The 20,002-nt window shown below is 33.5% G+C and overlaps 1 pseudogene across 1 annotated transcript in view; it reads left to right on the top strand.

Annotated features, from left to right (window-relative positions):
• The window catches only part of LOC149564732 (MADS-box transcription factor 23-like), a 233,676-nt pseudogene that overhangs the window by 62,855 nt on the left and 150,819 nt on the right, over positions 1 to 20,002 (top strand). Inside the window, exons 3-5 of the transcript XR_016361907.1 lie at positions 7,699 to 7,760; positions 7,875 to 7,974; positions 8,202 to 8,243. The product of XR_016361907.1 is annotated as an MADS-box transcription factor 23-like (transcript). The remainder of the gene's footprint in view (positions 1 to 7,698; positions 7,761 to 7,874; positions 7,975 to 8,201; positions 8,244 to 20,002) is intronic.

Genomic DNA, 20,002 nt, shown 5'->3' with positions numbered 1-20,002 from the left:
ATGAAGTGGATTGATCAAATGAGGTAGCAATAGCTCGTATAGGAAAGGTTGAGTTATGATATGTAAAAGAAGTAAAAGGATCAGTTAAGACAGTGATATTATAGTGCATTAATAATCTACTTAAGGTTACAAAAGATGGATACATTGATTAAGTTCAGAAGAACAAGTTAAACAAAGTATGTTTGTCAAGCTTAACAATCTGCACAGTAGGTGTTGAGAAAATTTAGTGTAAGCTGAGCAAAAAATTAGTTGGAGCCGATCAAAGTCAAATTTCAGTATATGCCGAGTGATACAGTGTAAGCTGAGTAAAGTTTAGTTGATACTAAACACCACTAAACTTTAGTTCATGCTGATTATTTTTATAGTAGATGCCGAAAAACACAGTATGTGTCGAGCATCAAATGAAAGTTAATGCCCAGTGTTAGTATTATAAGAAAGATCATGAATTTGATGAATTTGCGTTGACAAGTTTGGTTTCTTGGATTGTGTGAACCGTGTGCAAGATGAGTTTGATGAGCTAGTGGCACAAAATTCAAGATGAACCATTTGAGGGGAATTTAAAGAAGATCTTGAAGAAGAAGTTTCTAGAAGGGAATAAATTGCAAAGATGGGTAGATTCATTGAATCCTACCTAATCAAACCTAACCCTAAACTGGACGATGGAGGTTGAACGAGAAAAGTTCTTAATTTTCTATTTATAGAGATGGTTGCTCAAAAGCAAAGGTTGTCATGTGTGAGAACCTAAGGAAGACAAGGAGTCGAGGGTGTTACTTCATTCAATGACCTAAGAGAAGAGACTACTTCTGGCAAGAAAAGAAAGAAGGTTTAAGGGTATGGATGCTTGAAGGGTGAATAAGCTATCAGAGTTGAAGTGTGTGAAAGCCATAGAGAATGGAGGACTGAATAGAGATCTGTAATTTGCAAGTGTGTTGTATGTTGTTATCAGATCAAGCCTTATTGTTACTTTCTAATCATTGTACTGGTCTAGGGTAAATCCTTTAGATTAAGGTTCACCTAACAGTCATTTGTGAATCCTTTAATTGAGTGACATTTCAAGTGAATGATCTAAAGTCCTCTAACAAGGCTCACTCCTAACAGGATGATTGAAATCCTTTAACTAGGTCACATTTAAAAGTGTGCATTGTAACCTTTAATAGGGTTGGCCTTTCACAGGGCATCACTTTAGAAGAGTGAGAATGGGTACCATGTTATTGGTGGTTTTTTCCAAATTGGGTTTCCACATTAAATTATTGTGCCAAATGTGTTATTGAATCGGTTATGTTTCATGCTTACATTTATGCAAAGTTGATTTGATAGTAACATACAAGTTTAACTTATTGTATGATCTAATGGATGCATGCATGATGAAAATGTTTTTCAAATAAGGGTTCATTATGTTGTGAAAAATTTTATTTGTACATCTGGACCTTGGATAACTAATTCACCATCCATCTTAGTTATTCTAAAGAATTCCAATACTTAGTTGGCTGGAAATTATGATTCCAGCCAACACTTTATTCTAAGACTCGGTCATCAGCGCGTTACTCGATAGCTATTAAACATTTTGCTCAACACTTACAGTGGTTTGGTTGACACTAGCATCACTTGACATATACATAAAAATTCTTTAGTCTTCTAGTTTGTTAGTCAGCCAAGCCTATGCACTTGATATGTATTCATTCACACTTTCAAGACTTGAACATTACTATCTTCTCCACTTGCAACATGATTTAAACAATCACTTTATCTTCTCAAAGTCCAACTAATCAAATTTCCATATGTAGTTTCCTCTACATAACTCAACCTATCTTCTAGATTCTTTTGTTATGAACATTTTCTGAAATCATGTTCATTAATCAAATAGATATAAAACTTAGATTAAATGGCAAACTGTCTCACCAATAGATTTGACATCAATGGCATTATAACAATTGTTTTAATTGTAGTTTCCAACAAGTACTACAGAAGAGAATTTGTTTGTCATATTGAGACCTTTGCCATTGATGTCAAATGGGAAAATAATTAGTGAAAAACCTAACTGAAATGGGGACTAGCAACAATTAGGGATGATTGTATTTGTTGAGGATATTCAATAAATTGAATTAAATATTCAAAATGCTTTTGGAAATTGAATTAAATGTTGAAAATGCTTTTGGATTGGTTGTTTTTTCTCATATGTTGCCACAAATGCCAATGGGGAAGATTGTTAAAAATAGAGGTTTTGTTGGCACTTGGATGTATTATTTATGTATTATATTGATTATAGGTTTTGTCATTGATGACAATATATGCTTATGTGATCATGATAGACCTAGGTTTTGTATATCACGGGATGGTTGTTGGCATATAATAGGTTGAGCGATGCAAGCTTATATTTGTGTAGAGGAATAATTATAGATATCATATCTTTTCTTGTTGGATCATACGTGCTTCATTTCTAGATGACTTACAATATAATTGTTGAAGATTGATAGCAGACCGATTTATTATAAATCATGTCACAAAAAGTTGCTAGTACATTTGACATATCTTATTGCCAAGGTGAAATTAATGTTAGTGAGCTTGGAGCATGGTAGAAAATTTGTTCGTGTAACTATGTTCGTAATAGAAAGGCTTTGGAAATATTCTTAGAAATGGTGCTTTTGTGAAATATGCAATATATTTTACTGGCAATTGAGTGTGTTAAGGAAATAGAATGGTTATCATTGTAAAATGTAATATTTGTATTGTGAAATGTGGGAACCATAATGTAAGATTTGTAATGATACTTATGAAGTCACATATTCCTTGGCATGGACCTAACTAATTAATTGTATATTGGGGAAGCCTTAAAAAGATGACATATTTAATTATATAGAAGGGTATAAAGGATGGATATTTAATGTATTTAATGTATGTTTTTTGTGGATGTGATCCTTCATTTTGGATGATCAGAGTAGAGCAGTGATCGTGTTGGTGAACTTCAAAGGACTATGATAGTAAGTTGTAGATCAATCAACTCATTCATTTGGATCATATGTTATCTTGAAGATTTGTTATTCAATTGCTGAAGTATTTAGGAAATGAGTCTATTTGTTTCTTTATTAACCATTAATAGGGTAAGAACCTTCTAACAAGGGTTAAAGGTCTACCAACATGGACTTGTCCTTTAACAAGGATTTTTGTATTGAATCCATTATAATTGGCCCTTGACAAAATCACATCCTTTCAAAGGAACTGTATTAGTACACCATCTTGTGAGTACCATCTCCACTAGGGTTTTCTCTTTGATCAAAGGTTTTCCTAGCCAACAAATTATTGATTTATGGTGTGTTGGCTCCTGATTTGACAAGATTTGAACTACCTCTCAATGTGCCAAGGAAACCTAGTAGTCAGAAAAGATAAAGCATAGTAGACTTTCCAATAAATAAAGCAAGTGGATCAACTAACAAGACTGCTAGGATCTTCTTCTCTTTGAACTCTATAAAATTTAGGCGGGTACCACTAGGAATATATAACTCTTCATAGTCAACATTTTACAATATAAATTCTATTTTAGCAGATGAATATGCTCTGTCTTCTTCTAATTCAAAAATTGAAGGAATTAAAATAAGAGATTGATTGTTTACTACCTCTAAACCTTCAATCAAGTGTGGGCTTGTACATTTAGCTCATAATACTGAAAGTTAAAGGGCTTGATTGTTTAATCGTTTACTGTATATACTCTCTATTGAGGAGCCATAAACCTCTCAAATTGACCACTACCTTATACATTGGGCTATTTTTCACAAGAATTTGACACAAATGCCTAGAACTATCCTACTACTTTGTGAAAAATAACAATAGTATTCAATTTGGATATCATTCTTATATGACTATCTTCTCTAGACAACTACCAATCCATCCAAATTCATGCCAAGGGTTTACATAATCATTTTAGATTATAAACAAAATATTAACAATAACATAACCCAAAAGAATTATAAATGAATCTTAAAAGACATCATCATTAAGTTTCAGCAAAATTGAGTGTGACATGAGAAGAGACAAGATTTGAATCAAATAATTTGACTGCAAGTACTTCTTGTATTATTTTCTTGAAAATATACAATATGTGGTCATCATTTATAAGAAAAGACTCAATACAGACTCATCAATGTAACTTCATATGTTCCATTCATGGCTTTTTTAAGACAAAAATGTAGATATACAATTTTGTACCAAAACTTTAAAGCATGTGTTCATTATCTAAACAAAAACTTAGACCCTCCTCTAGCCTTTAGAATTTATTTATATAGGATGAGTTACAACAAGCTTCAAGCATAGAAGGAGAAGGACAGTTGTCTTTTTGACAAAAAGGTTACAAAAAGGACAAAATATTGTCATCCACACAGCACATGAAATTAAAAGAACATATGTGGCATCATTTACTTGTTACTAAAGTAGTTTTTGAAGTCGTTATGTGAGTATCTTGTTATGAGAATTGATTTTGTTTTATATTCATTCATTAGGTGCTTTGTGGTCAGGTAGGGGTTTCTTCTATTTTGTCTTTATTAGGTTCCTCAACAACTTTTGATGACTTGTATTCATCCTTTTGTGCTAGTTGTGGGACCACCCCCTCTGTTTCTTCAATCATGCCCTATGTACTTTTGTTAATCAACCTTTTCTCTTTAGTGGTTGTCTCTTTGTCTACCAATTCATTCTTGGATGCCACCTGCAAAACTCCTGAAGTTGAGGAATATTCTGTGATCCACTCATTGAATATTTTATCATCTAGCCAATTGAAATTAAGTTCTTTTTATCTATTCATAACATTTTTTTCCAGCTTCTTTATTTCTTCAAAGTCTTAGTGGAAAGAAAATCTAAATATTTACTACTTCCTCCATAGTCCTTGCAAACCAGATACCATTCTCCTTGTTGATGACATCATTCATCCTTACACTCATAATCTATTTTAGTTCATTTCTCCATTCGTATTTTCTCTTAATTGTACCAAGACCTTTTATCATATGGGGGAAAAGGTCAAAGTTTCTACCGAGATACATGTTTTAAAGCTTTTTTGTAGTCCTTCCCTCTTAAGATCAAAATCAATTAGATCAGTAGCTTGGTCGTATGTCTTTTCAATCTGGTCATCAACTTTGTCAATACTAGTGAGACATAAGGCAGTAATATCATTTTCTCTACTAATCCATTTATCTAAAATTTTCCTCAAGGTAGTTTCATTATTATTCAAAACACTCAAAATGTCAAGTAGCTTTCACATTTATAAATGGAAAAAGGGCCAATTCAGTTTGTTAACTAAAAATAAAATTGTATATCTAACTCTATCTTCAGATTTAGAATATATTTCTATATGAGCTACCTTGAGGTTAGCCTTTTCTTCACTCAATTCCTTTGTAGTGTGGATCTCTTAATATTGGGGTGTGTGTGAAATGTTAATAATGGGTCCAATAGGAGGAGGTGAGGTAGGGGATACTGCAATCATGAGTTGGCTAGACTCTCCACCATTTTCTTCTTTCCTTTTTGTTTCTCCAAGTTTGCAATAATTTTTTGTCTCATTTATTTTCCTACCCCTTTCATCATAGGCTTCTAGCACCTTTTCAAACCTAGATCCTATGTACTAGGCGATTGCAGTAGCTAGATACCTATGCATTTCGGTAAGATGGATCATTTACCATATATACATTTTTCATTCCTAGTTTTGGAGGCCACAAAGATACCTTCCATCTTTGATTGATCAGATCTTCAAACTTAGTCTTCTTTATTTGGTCATGTTCTACACAATGGAGGTTCTTCAGATCAACAATTTGGTAGTGTTTGTAGCTTCATGCTTCAGTGGTGTTCTTCATGATCATCCTTTTGTTCTTATCTTGGGGAACATTATTTTCATCTCCTTTTGGAGAAGGGTTTTTCTCATGTGGTTTTCTTTGTTTCTCCTCTTATAAGAGATTTGGTTGTCCTTGGATACCTCATTGGGTCTTGTTATCAAAACCCAAGTTTACTGAGTAGTAGTTTCTAGGTTTGTAACTGCTTCTTAAATTTATCTTAAGGGTGGGTGTTAGAGTAATAAAATATTTTCTTACTAATTAAATCATATTAAATTCATTATTAAGTCACTTATTATCTGTAGATTACTTAATCTAAACTTTGGGCATTTAATAAATAATTCTTTTATTAATTATTATCACATAACCTAGGTTTTACATTTTAGGGTTTTGATTTCCTTTACAATAATTGATCCATTTGGAACATTTATTGACTTTTTATTATTACAATCTCTTTTTTGCTCATCAAGAATGTCTCAATTGTGGATCTGGGAATTCCAGCCTCCATAGCTTTTGCGTCTTTCTTTCTGTGATAGGTGTTTGCATGCAGGTTATTCTTGGGAGCTGTGAGGTTGATCTTTCATCAACTTCAACATTCTTGTTGGGCTACTTCAAAAACCTTCTACCTGTAGCTTGAGTGTCTTCTTAGAGAATTTCTTTGGGATTCTTGTGATCTTCAGTGGTTTCATAGAGTGGCTTGGGATTTTTGTTGTTTCCTAATGACTCTAGAGGCCTTGGTCTCTTATCTACCCCAAAGAAAGTTTTGATTTTGTGTGCCTGATTGGCCATTCATGCTTGTACTAGCAACAAAGCTTGGATTCTTCTTGTTTTCCATTGCATTTCCTCTCGATTTTTGATGCATAGGCCCACCTTTCTTGTGATGATAGAGCCATTTGAAATCTCTACAAAGCATAGGAAGCTGTCAAACCTCAGATTTAGTGAGACAATAATAGATTTCATGATGGGTGTTCTGTGAACCAACAAAATATTTTGTGGTCCTCTCTTTTTTATGTTCAAGGCTTTGTCCTCTTTCTATTCTTCCTGGAGTTAATACTCTGTGTTATCATAAACATGGTATTCAAACTGCCCACGATATTTTTTTTGAGATGTACTGTGAGCATTTATACCTGCGAATATATACAGGTACATTTTCCATAGTTTAGTCATAAGTTGGGAATCACTTTTGTCAAACCATGGGGAAAACATTGGAAATTGTATGCGTACTCTTTCTAGTTACAAGCATAAGCTAGGTAATAATTAGTTGGTTCCCCATTTTCCTATCATCATCATTCTCAATTAGAGATTCCATTTGAATTCTTCTCAAAAAGTTTGGCATCTTAGGTTTCTTGATGTGTGGTGTGTTACCACAGAACGTAAAATAGCCCATTTTTCTTGGTGTGACCTTTACTAAGGTTTGTTTGTGGGTTTGAGACTTTGACATATGGGAGTCCTTAATGCTCAACACTCTTTTCATTGATAACTTGAAATTTTGATGCATATTATTTTATGTTTTATTAGAGAGCTCAACATTTTTAGAGCTTTACACATGATTTTCTAAAGGCTTTCAGGCTTGAACGGTTCTCTTTGCGTACGACTAGACAACCACTCTTACAATATATAAATTTACTTAAAATTTATAAGTATTTCATGTAGGTTAATCATCCTATTAAAATTCTCAAATTAAGACTTTCAATATGACATTTGAATAAAAAACCATAGCATATAAAATAGTATGATAAAAGTTCGTTTAAAAGGTTCTAAAGTATTCACTTTAAATCATCTGCAGTTTTCTAACCTATATAAACGAGTACAGTTGCAAACAAGTGCCTTTATATTTAAATATAAACCACTATATTTCTTTTGTTAGTTTATCACTAACTCTATATTTCAATAGGTACTAGGTTTGGATGTGGAGAATTTGGAGAAAAGATTGACACATTTAGAAAAAATGTATAGGTAAGAGATTTTAAATTTGTAATGGTTTTTTAATAGTTGTTTTTTAGACTAAAGTTTTTTTTATTAAATATTATTGATCAATTTTAGTAATAAGAAATGTTATTTTTATTGCAGACATATGAATGGTCAAGATTTGGATTTGTTAGATTTTAAGGACCTAAAATGTATTGAGAAGAAAATGAGTTTGGGTGCTAGAAAGATAAACTCAAAAAAGGTAAGTTGTAATAGTATTTAAACTTATTTAATTTTTCATCTTTTTTCTTCTGATTATATAATTTGAAATACATTTATCATTTTTATAATTATATAATTTTGATATTGTTTATTAAATCTTACTCCTTGAAATTATTTTTTCAAAAAGATTAATTCAATTTACAGTATTCTCTATGAATTTATTCAATTTTAAATCACCTTGTATATATCTATCATGTAATTTTGCAGGATAAAATTATGCTAGAATATATCAGATCTCGAAAATCAAAGGTAACACATTATTTCTTTTTAATCAAACCTATTACATATTATTATATGTTAACGTTATCATATGTGGTAGGTTTAATATAGATATTGTTTTTCTAATGTGAAATACTTTCTCTGTGAATCACTTCATGAAAAGGGAAATTATTTAGAAAAAAATCTTTATAATTTATACAATGCAAATAGTCTTTTGTTGAGTTTTTAGATTAGTAGATTTGGTATTTGTAATGGTTCAATGTATGTCAGTAAAAATTAGTAAATTTAGTAATCTTAATGGTTCAATATAAATTACCATGAACCCTTAAACATGTAAAGCAAAAGATAATGTAGAAATAGATAACAAGCAAAAGGTATCCTCAAGCACTACAAAGGTTCGTAAACAATCCTTTGACGGCTTCAATTACCTACTAAATCTCCAAATGTAATTAGTGTCGATGGAAACCCTACACTTCTCACTTGTTCCTACACAGTATAGATAAATTGATCTAATGGTTGTCTCTCCATTATACAAGCTTTAGTTGAGTAGTATATTAGAGTTAAATGGTGTTAGAAATAAACCAAGGATAGAAATAACAATTACATGCGAATATAACCAATATCAGAAAATAATCGAGCACATAGAAAAGAACACAAGACACCAAGATATAATGTGGTTCACCCAAACCTTGGGCTACGTCCACCAAATAGCAAGTCCAATATTTTATGATCCAATGATTACAACATAATTATAATCCGTGATCCCTTACAGCTCAATACTGTTGCAAGAACCAATTTTCGCATCACCTTATGAAATGATCCCTAACGCAAAACTCTTTTATACAAGTATTTTTACCGCTTTAGGATTATAATTAATAATTACATGTCGGCCCAAAATCCCGATAAAATAGGGCCCAAATTTTTTTTCTGATCAGTCACCACAATTTAACAGTCTCCCACTTGGGGACTGATCAAGCTCCACTCTAAAAAATAATCTCCCACTTGGAGATTGATCCTGTAGCTATGCTGCTACTCCATGAGGCTTCCACTGGATCAAACCACTCTGGACTTTGCTATTTTTTTATTCATGTTCAGTCTAGAAGACCAACCGAAGCTGAAGAGGAGTTCGACTTCTCCCTTGTTACTACCTTTGTAAACATATCTGCTGGATTGTAAATTGTATGTATCTTGTTTAGCTTTAACTGTCCATCCTCCAAAACTGATCGAATGAAATGGTACTGCAACTAAATGTGTTTAGTCTTTGAATGCAGAGCTGAATTCTTGGCAAGATGAATGGCACTCTGACTATCTACAAGCAAATAATTATCCTTATGAGGATGTCCCAATTCTTCTAAGAAGAACTAAAGCCATATCATCTCCTTGGCTATCTTTGTAAAAGTTACATACTCTGCCTCTAATAGTAGATAAAGCATTAACCTTCTGTAACCTAAAAACCTAGCTCATGGCTGCCCCACCAACAATAAAGACATAACCGTAGTACTCCGCCTGGTATCAATATCCCTTGCCAGATCTGAGTCAACATAGCCCTGTAAATTAGTAGTAGAGCCCCCAAAGTGTAAACACTTATTAGATGTTCCTCTCAAATATCTGAGAATCCATTTGACTGCATTCCAATGCTCAATTCCTGGATGACTCATATACCTGTTAAAGACTCCCACTGCATGTGCAATATTTGGCTTTGTACATACCATAGCATACATCAAGCTTCCTACAAGTAAAGCATAGGGTACCTTGGACATGTTATCCTCCTCTTCTTATGTCTTAGGACACATCTCCTTAGTCAACTTCAAATGACCAGGTACAGGTGTGCTGGAAACTTTAGCATTCTCCATAGAGAAACGTTGTAACACCTTCTCAACATAATCAACTTGAGACAATGTCAATTCCCTGTTGTTCCTATCTTTGCAAATCTTCGTACTGGGGATTTGTTTTGTTGCCTCCAAATCCTTCATAGAAAATGCATGTGCTAACTGGCATTTCAGCCCCTTAATATGATCCATGTTAGACCCAGCTACAAGCATATCATCAACATATAAACATAAAATAATGTAGTTGTCATCATCCAACCTCTTAAAATAAACATAAGGATCTGAATGACACCTATTGTATCCTTGCTCATGCATAAAATTGTCAAATTTCAGATATCATTGTTGAGGTGTTTGCTTCAAGCCATATAAACATTTTCTCAATTTGCACATTAAGTTCTCCTTACCTTTGACCTCAAAACCCTATGGCTGAGCCATATATATCTCTTCAACCAAATCACCATGAAGGAAGGTTGTTTTAACATCAAGTTGCTCTGAATGCAAATCTTTAGTAGCCACAATACTTAGAATAGTATGGATATAAGTAATCTTAACAATAGGAGAATATATTTCATCAAAATCAATGCCCTTTTTTTGTGCAAATTGTTTCAGAACTAACCTGGATTTAAATATTTTCTTACCTCCATCCTCTTCTTTTAACCTATTAACCACTTATTTTGTAAAGCTCTTTTACGTGCAGGCAACATGCACAAATCCCATGTCTTATTCTTCAACAAAGAGTCCATTTCATCTTTCATTGCAGACTCCTACTGAATCTTATTATCCACCTACACAACTTCATCATAAGATTCAGGTTCACCAGCATCAGTAAGTAAAATATAATACAAAGAGGGAGAAAATATTTTTTTTTATGCCTTGATTTTCCACAGTACCAGTAGTCTTTTTGTTCTCTCAATTGAGACCTCCTCCCCTTTGACTTTCCTCTTGATTTCCCACAATTTTTGATCACATCATTATATTAAATTGTATTTCTATTATAGCAATTTGATCTAGGAATTTGTGGCTACCAATTATATCTTGGGAAGCAGTGTTTTAGTACTACAAGAAGGTATCAAACATGTCTAATATTGTGTGCAATTTGTCATAAGACTTTTATGATTAAATTATGTTATATGAATGCAAGCTATATCTACCAATTATATCCTGGGAAGCATTGTTTTGATACTGCAAGAAGGTATCAAACATGTTTAATATTGTGTACAATTTTTCATAGATGTTTTTGATGGATGGGCAAAGGCACATGAAAAATTAAAAAACACAAAACACAATGTGTTACGGCACAAAAAAAAATATATTGTACTCCATTTATCGTGATTTCAAATGAATACATAGTGCCTTTTTATAAGCAAGCGTACAATATTCTAGAGAAATCTAGCATTAGCCGACAAGACCAAATGTCTACATATTTTGAGAAAATACTACAGCGGACACAACCTAAACTTAAACCTAATAATCTAGAAACATCTAATGACAGACAATTAATTCTAAGTAGAAATTAATATTTCTAACATTTCTCACTAATTTCTACTATCTACATCATGAACATTTACAATTCCCAAAGCTTCCCTCAAAATCTAAAATTGTTCCTGTGCTAAAGCCTTGGTGAAAATATTTGCAAGGTGCTCCTCTAATCTGTAACATTGTAGATTAAATTCTCCATTATTAACTAGCTCTCTAATGAAGTGATACCTTGTATCAATGTGCTTTGTCCTCTTGTGAAACACATGGTTCTTTGAAAGTGTAATAGTCAACTTGTTATCACAATAGATTATAGTAGGTCCATCTTGATCTTGCATTAAGTCTTTCAAAATTCTTCACGTTCATGCAGCTTGACATGCTTCTCTTGTTCCCGCTATATGCTCTGCTTCAGCTGATGAGAGAGTTACTACAGGTTCCTTCTTTGATGCCCAAACTACAATACATATCCCAAGATGAAATGCATATCCAAATGTGCTTCCTCTATCCTCAATATTCCTAGCAAAATCACTATATGTATATCCAACTAATTGAAAATCATTTGAAGTAGAATACAAAATACCATGATTCATAGTTCCTGCAATATACCTCAAAATCCATACATAATATCTAGTCTAGTAGTAGTGAGATACATCAAACTACCAACCAATCTTCTGAATATAGTTGAGTCAAAACCTTTCTTAGTATCTTCTCTATTTAGTTTGGTGCCTACTATCATAGGTGTAGAAATTGGACTGCAATTTATCAATCTAAATCTTTTCAAAATATCTTTTCCATATTTACTTTGGCAAATGAAAATTCCTTTATCATTTTGAGTAACATCAATGCCAAGAAAATATTTCATCAATCCTAGATCTATCATTTGAAATTCCTTTATCATTGGTGATTTAAACATGTCAATAGATAAATTGCTTGTGAAGATCAAATCATCAATGTATAAATAAACAATGAAAATCTGATCTTGTTCATTGATCTTCGTATATAATGTAGGTTAACTGGTGCTTCTCTTGAATCCATTCTCCATCATTTATGAACCTATTATGTTGTACCAAGCTCTTGGAGCTTGCTTCAATCAATAGAGCGCCTTCTTCAACTTATAAACTTTGTCTTCATGTCCTCTTATTTCATATCTTTGTGGTTGCTGCATATAGATTTCTTCTTCCAAATAGCCATTCAAAAATTCTTATTTGATGTCCATTTGGTGAACCATCCATTTGTTTTGAGCTACAATAGCTGATACTATTCTGGCACTATCAAGTCTTGCTACAGGTGCAAATGTCTCATTATAGTCGACCCCTTATTCTTGTGAAAACCCTTTAGCAACTAATCTTGTCTTATATTTGTCTACATCTCCATTAGCTTTAAACTTAGTCTTATAAACCCATTTTATACCAATGCAATTTTTGTTCTTGGGAAAATCAACTAATTCCCATGTATCATTTCTCTCAATTGATTCTATTTCATCATTCATTGCATTAATCCAATGTTCTTCCTTAATTGCATCTTCAAAATATATGGGATCTTAAGAAAATAAAACAAAATTTGATTGCAAATCCATTTTACTTCCTTGATCATAAATCTCATTCAAGCTTCTAGTTTTCTTGATTGTAATTATTGATCTCAATTGTGCAAGTATAGGGTTTGAATCATTACTTACTTGTAAATTGGAAGATTCTTCATGGTCAACTCCATTTTCTAAGTGATCTCCTTGTGGACTTCGTGGTGGAGTTCCTTCTTGGTCACTTGGTTGATCCTCTTGATCTTCATGATCCTTTTTATCCTTCTCATCATATGGTATTGTTGCAGCACCTATACATTTGTATCTATATTTCCATCCAAAGATTCATCCTCTTTAAATACAACATCCCCACTGACAATGACTTTTTTGGTGATAGGATTAAACAACCTATATGCCTTAGATTGATCATTATAGTGAAAAAAAATGCATTTCTTACTCTTATCATCTAATTTACTTCTAGTTTCTTTTGGAACATGTGCATATGTAATACAACAAAATACTTTGAGATGAGAAACACTATGAATCTTACCACTCCATGCTTGTTGTGGATCATGCCCTTCACAATCTTTATTGGACTGCTATTCAAGATATAAAGAACACAAGAAACTAGCTCAGCCCAATACTGATTAGGAAGATTCTTACCTTTTAACATGCTCCTTGCCATCTCCATTTTTGGCCTATTTTTTCTCTCTACAATACCATTTTGCTAATTATTTTTTGATTCCATGATCCCTGCAATAATCTAAAAACTCATTTGACTTATACTCTCCTCCTCTATCAGATCTCAATACTTTCATAGGTAAACCATTTTGTTTCTCAACAAAAGCCCTGAAATCTTTAAATTTGCCAAAATTTTCAGATTTTTGTAAAAGAAAGTAAACCCATGTCTTTCTACCAAAGTCATCAATAAATGTTAAGAAATACGTGCTCGCCCCAAATGATGCATTTTCATTGGACCACATATATTTGAATGCACAATTTCTAAAGGTTTTCTTGCTCTATATGACATCCCTTTTAGAATGCTCTCTCTATGATGTTTGGCCAAAATACAACTTTCACATGGACTTAATGATGCTTCAATTGGGGGTAAGCCTCTTACCATTTTTTTTTTACAATAAAGATAATCTTTTGAGATTTAGATGACCATACCTCAAGTGCCATATCCATGTTTGAACTTGACTTGTTGCCTTGAAACTTGCTACAATTTCATCAATCATATTGATCTTCATCCGAAGTGGAAACATTCTGTTATTTGTCATTTCTACTCTTGCAATCACCGAGTTACTAGGAGGCATATCAAATATAGTGCACATATTTTTCTCAAAAATAACTCTGTATCCTTTTTGACTATGATGCCCCACACTTATAAGATTATATTTCAAGCCAGGTACAAAGTATACATTAGAAATAGATTTCTTACCATGTTTTGTTATGACATTGATTGTACCTTTTCCACTTACTTCCACTATCTCATTGTTTCCCAACTTCACTTCTAATTTGATTGATCTATCCAAGCTTTCAAAAAAACCTTTGTTTCTTATCATATGATTGCTACAACCACTATCTAGAAACCAAAATTCATTTGAACTCTCTTGGGCTACATTTTAAGCAATGAACAACATCTTAGAACTATTCTCAGCAAAATTTGCATTTTGCTTACTCATTTCATCTTGTTTCTTTCTACCCTCATTTGTAAAATGTCCAAACTTCTTGCACTAATAACATTGAACATTTGTTTTATCATAGCCTTGAGATGTTTGGTTGTTACTACATCCCCTTGAGTTGAAGTATTGATTTCTCCTTCCTTCTAGATCTGTAATCTTTCCTTCTTCCTTTTGAAAATTATATTTGCCTCTTCCTCTTCCTCTCAATCCAAAATTTCCTCTTGCTCTGTCCCCATCAAATATCATTTGTGTTTTGAATGCATTCTCTAGTGAATTACCATTATGCTTTTTCAACCTGTCTTCATGATTATACAATGATCCAAACACCTCATCTATGGATAATGTTGTTAAATCTTTAGATTCTTCAATTGCAACCACAATATTATCAAATTTAGGAGGCAAAATTCTTAAAATCTTCTCTACAACTTTTTAATCAATAAGCTCATCACCATTCATTCTTACTTGATTAACCACATTCATAACATAATTTGAAGATTTCTCTACAGAGCCAAAATCCTTCATTTGTAAATTCTCAAATTCTTTTCTAAGTGTTTGCAATTTAACAATCTTTACCTTACTTGTACCTTGATATGCAGTCTCAAGAACGTCCCAAGCTTGCTTGGTTGTAACAACGGGCTTAATTTTTCCAAGAACTGAGTCATCCAGAGCTTGTCCAATAATCTGCAAAGCTTTTTTACTCTTTTGCCTATTTTCATCAAGCTTTTTATTTTGATTATCATGTAAAGTAGATTCATCTACAAGTTCAGCGTAACCATTTAAGATTATATCTAATAACTGACAGGAATCAAATATAAGCTTCATTGTAAAAGCCCAATCATCATAATTCTTTCCAGAAAATATTGGGATTGAAGTCTGAAAACTCCTTGAAGCCATGCCCGATAGAAACTTACAAACAAAATTCATAGATATAACAAACCCTAAATAGGGCAATAAGAAACTTACAGATCTCATAATAACTTTCTATCCCTTTTCTCTGTTGCAATCCTTCAAACTCTTTTTCTTAACCTTGCTTTGATACCAATCTGACGGATGGGCAGAGGCACAAGAAAAATAAAAAAATACAAAAGACAATGTGCTGTGGTACAACAAAAAATAAATTGTATTCCATTCATTGTGATTTTAAATGAATAGATAGTGCCTTTTTGTAAGGAAACTTGGCAATAAAGAATATAACTGTTTCCTCATAACCTGTAATAGATTTGAAATAAACACGGAATTAAAATCCACATGCAAGAGAATAGACAACATACCCATAAAATTGTGACACAAGATATACCCTGGGAAACCCTCATTGAGGGAAAAACCCAGCCTCCAAAAGCATCCATCACCATGTATTATTTAGCAAAAATACCGTTGCCATACAACCATGGAAGCCTTCATGGCCATAGCCACAACCGAGCAAACTATGTGAACAAGCATGAATCCACACATCCCATGCCATGCTTTCAACTTTCACAAATGCTCCCTTGGCTAACCTGTCAAGCCTTGTCCTGCTCGACTCTTGCCTTTTTTTTTCTCCTTGTCACTCTATACAACAACTACCCTTGTGGCTTCTTATATAGTAGCAAGTCCCACAAAACCACTAAGTGGTATTACATAAACCATGTGCTAAAAAACCATGTGCTACCTAACCCACTGACCCTACATTTAATATTGGGCATTTAATTCTTTTCCCCAATATTAAAGAATTACATGAAATATTATCACAATGTTACAATACAACTCATCAAGAATATTCCGTGAGAATCTTTACATGTTGCACGTCCATCTAGGCACAACATTACATAATAAAATAAAATAATAAAATATAACAATATTATGCAATGTGTGCAACACCCATTATCTCATCACTTTTTATAGGCCAGCATACAATATTCTAGAGAAATCCAGCATTAGTCGACAAGACAAAATATCTACATATTTCTGAAAAATACTAGAGCAGACACAACCTAAACCTAAACTTAATAATCTAGAAACATCTAATGACAGATGATTAATTCTAAGTAGAAATTAATATTTCTAAGAATTTTTTGATTAAATTATGTTATTTGAATGCAAGGTATATCTACAAATTGGGGCTTGTCAATGCCTTGCCATTATTGTTATTTCTAGGTCCAATTTCCTCGAAGAGGATTGAAGGTATTTGCATCAGTATTTGGCATGAAGAAACCTCCAACTTTGACATCACATTAGCTTTATAGGCCATTTGATTCTATCAAATTTAGGGCGTCAGTTTGGTTGAATACTGGGCAGTGTGATTCCTATCACGAGTGCCTGATTTGATAGCATGAGGGGGCTGCTGAAATTAACGCCAATTAAATTGGCATTGGTGATTGATTTTGGTAAGTTTGTTTTTCTCACTGTGGTCTTGAATATTCAAGTCGTTATTCTACAAATTAGTTGATTGCTGATTTATACAGGTTCATATTTTGTAAATATTCTTGGGCTCAATAAGATATAGGCTGCAATCAAAATTCCCAATCAAAAATATTTTTATTGTTGTATGTGATTGTTCTAGTAATATTGCAGTAGATGAATGCATACTTTGAATATACATATCAAGAGTTGAGTGTAGGATTTCAAGAGTTGGTAGTATTAACATTAGTGGAAAAATCGATAATATAATATACTCTCTTCAAGTTGCCTTGCAAGTTCAATAATTGCCTCTTTATCTGATGATAGAGTTAGCATTGATATTAAAGTTGGTTGTGAAGTGTTTGATGAAATTAAAAAGGCTTGATTATTGACTAAGATTAGCATTCATTATAGTTATTGCTAGGCTAGGGTTATTACAATGGTATCAGAGCAGTTACTTGCCATCTAGTGGGGTTGGATAATATTTTTTTTTTTTCAGATCTATTGTTGTTTGCGGAGTGACAACCACTCTATATTTTTCTAGGTATGGATAGATAACAGAGGTCTAGTAGTTCTAGGAGATAGATTCATTAGCAGAGGTTGGAAGGCAGCTTGATGAATCAAGAGACAGTTGAGTGTGCTGCAAGATAAAATGGTTTTCACCTTTAGAAGGTCAGGGGGAAGAAGGCTTGAGTTTTCCCTGACAGGTGCTCATGATGTAAATAGGTGTACCTATATTTAGTATGACACCTATTAGTTCTATTTGAAGTGATAATGATGGACGTATTACATAGGGACATGTGGATGTGTCAGTACCCTGGGTGGATAGCAATACTGAGTTTCAGCGGATTGAGGCACACATGGAGTCATCCAACTACGATGTTGGTGATAGGGGTGTTACAATGAAATTAGGAGATGTCAATGAAGATAGTATAGAGATATATAATGATCCATTTGATGATGCTATGAGCTGCATTGGGTATGACATCCCTTGTTAGATAATGGGTGATGATTTCTAGGAGGTTTTGGACGGGTACCAGGATTGATGTTTACATGATCTTACTATTGAGGAGGACGATGATACTGTGAGGTCTTCCATTTCTTCAGATGAGTTGATTCACGTACAAAGTAGTTTTATCTTGAATGTAGAGTTGTGCGAGGACGATAGCACACATATTAGCCATCTTATGGTGGGCAATTTTGATGTAGTTTCCTATCGCAATGTGATTAGTGAAACAAAGAACTTTCATAGGTGCCAGGGGTTATAGAGGCATCATGTGAACAGTCAACTGAAGGGAATGGTAGTGACATTTCTTTCGCTCTTGAGCATTATAATGTTATCCATCAAATGTTAGCTACATTTGGTTGGGGTGCTCTTATATTTGATGAGCATAGTGATAGTACTCTTTCTCTAGTAGAGATTCATGTGCTTCAAGAGGCTATCAAGATCTTTACGTACAACTATTCACTGCTAGTTGCTGACAGGGATTACATTCTGAAGTGAGGTGGAAACTCTTATGAAACATTATTAGAGAAATAGGAAGAGGTGGTTGAGCTTATCCAAGGGCTTGAGGTGATTATGGACTCTCTTCTGTGTACTTAGTTGTCTCTTCAGGATTCACAGTTACAATTGGATGAGGTGACTGTGGAGTTGGAGCATGTACGGTTCACACCAGCTTCAAATCCAGTTCAGTTGCTTATTGTGGTTGGTGGTGAGTCTACTTCTATGGTTGGGGATGAGGAATGTGATGATGTGGTTGACACATCTATCCAGGATATGGGTGCAGTAGGTACCAATGAGATAAGAGTACTAGTGGAGTTGAACTCTCTTGATGATTTGATTTCTTCTGTTGGAAGGAAATCTATTTCTTCATCTAATACAACTAATATCATTGGATAGTTGGTGGTGCAGTGCTACATTTTCAAAGTGATTAGTTGTGGGTTTCAAGGGAGTAGGTTGATGCTTCCACACATAATTTCTACTGCACAAAGTCTTTCATGAAGTATCTTTCGGAGAGTTCAAATGTGTGAAAGGATTCATACATACTGTCTAAGGGTACTCTCATCCAAGGTTATTGTGCTATTTAGATTTTGGTGGGAAAGATCATAGAGACTCTATCTACCATACTTTCCTACAAGGATTTTGAGGTTTTGTTTTTTGAGAGGGTCTTGCATAATCCTACTTGGCTAGTAGTTCAGAGTCAAAGATTGGAGTCATCTCCCCATTCTTGGTTTGGTACTAATGATTTATTGACAAATATTGGAGCTTTCTACCAATATTATATAGTGAGGTGTGCTCATCATTTTTCTTTTGACCCACTAGTAGAGGATTTGGTTTCACATTGGTGTGGGTTGGCTCTAGTTTCATATGATCCATTATGGGATGGGTTACTATCATCTTTTGCAAATGGGATTGACTACTACAAGTTAGACTGCCTGCAATAGCTACATACTCTAGATAGTTTTGGAGAGGTTGGAATTGATCTCAGTGTTTCAGGTATATATGGTCTTTATTGTTTCTACAATGCAGTTGGGTATGAGTGTCAGTTTGATAGGGACCTAGGCTTGGATATAGTTGGTATTTCAGTTGGGTTGAATTCTTATGTGTTGTTGCCTTCCTTAGTGCCTAAAGATGGTTTTCTATTGATTTTGATGTTGATATCAGTTATGTGGATATTGGTGCTACAAGAGTTACTTGTATACAACAGGAATAGTACGCAGTTCTACCCTTGGGATCAGGTGGTCTATGATGTTCATTTTACTCCAAGATTGCTCTTGTACAAGTAATCTTAGTGATAGATTACTGTAATGTCCCCATTTTTCCAGTATGAGCGTTTGAGAGACTAACCTATTATTATGATCCTCGTAGGCAAATTATTGTGGATAGAGTTCTTATGAGGGAGTGGC

This window comes from Cupressus sempervirens, chromosome 3 (assembly GCF_028749045.1).
Source record: "Cupressus sempervirens isolate cs-2001-9-10 chromosome 3, ASM2874904v1, whole genome shotgun sequence".
In the NCBI taxonomy this organism is placed as follows: Eukaryota; Viridiplantae; Streptophyta; class Pinopsida; order Cupressales; family Cupressaceae; genus Cupressus; species Cupressus sempervirens.
The sequence above is the reverse complement of the archived record's forward strand: the minus strand, read 5'-3'. Positions and strand labels throughout refer to the sequence as shown.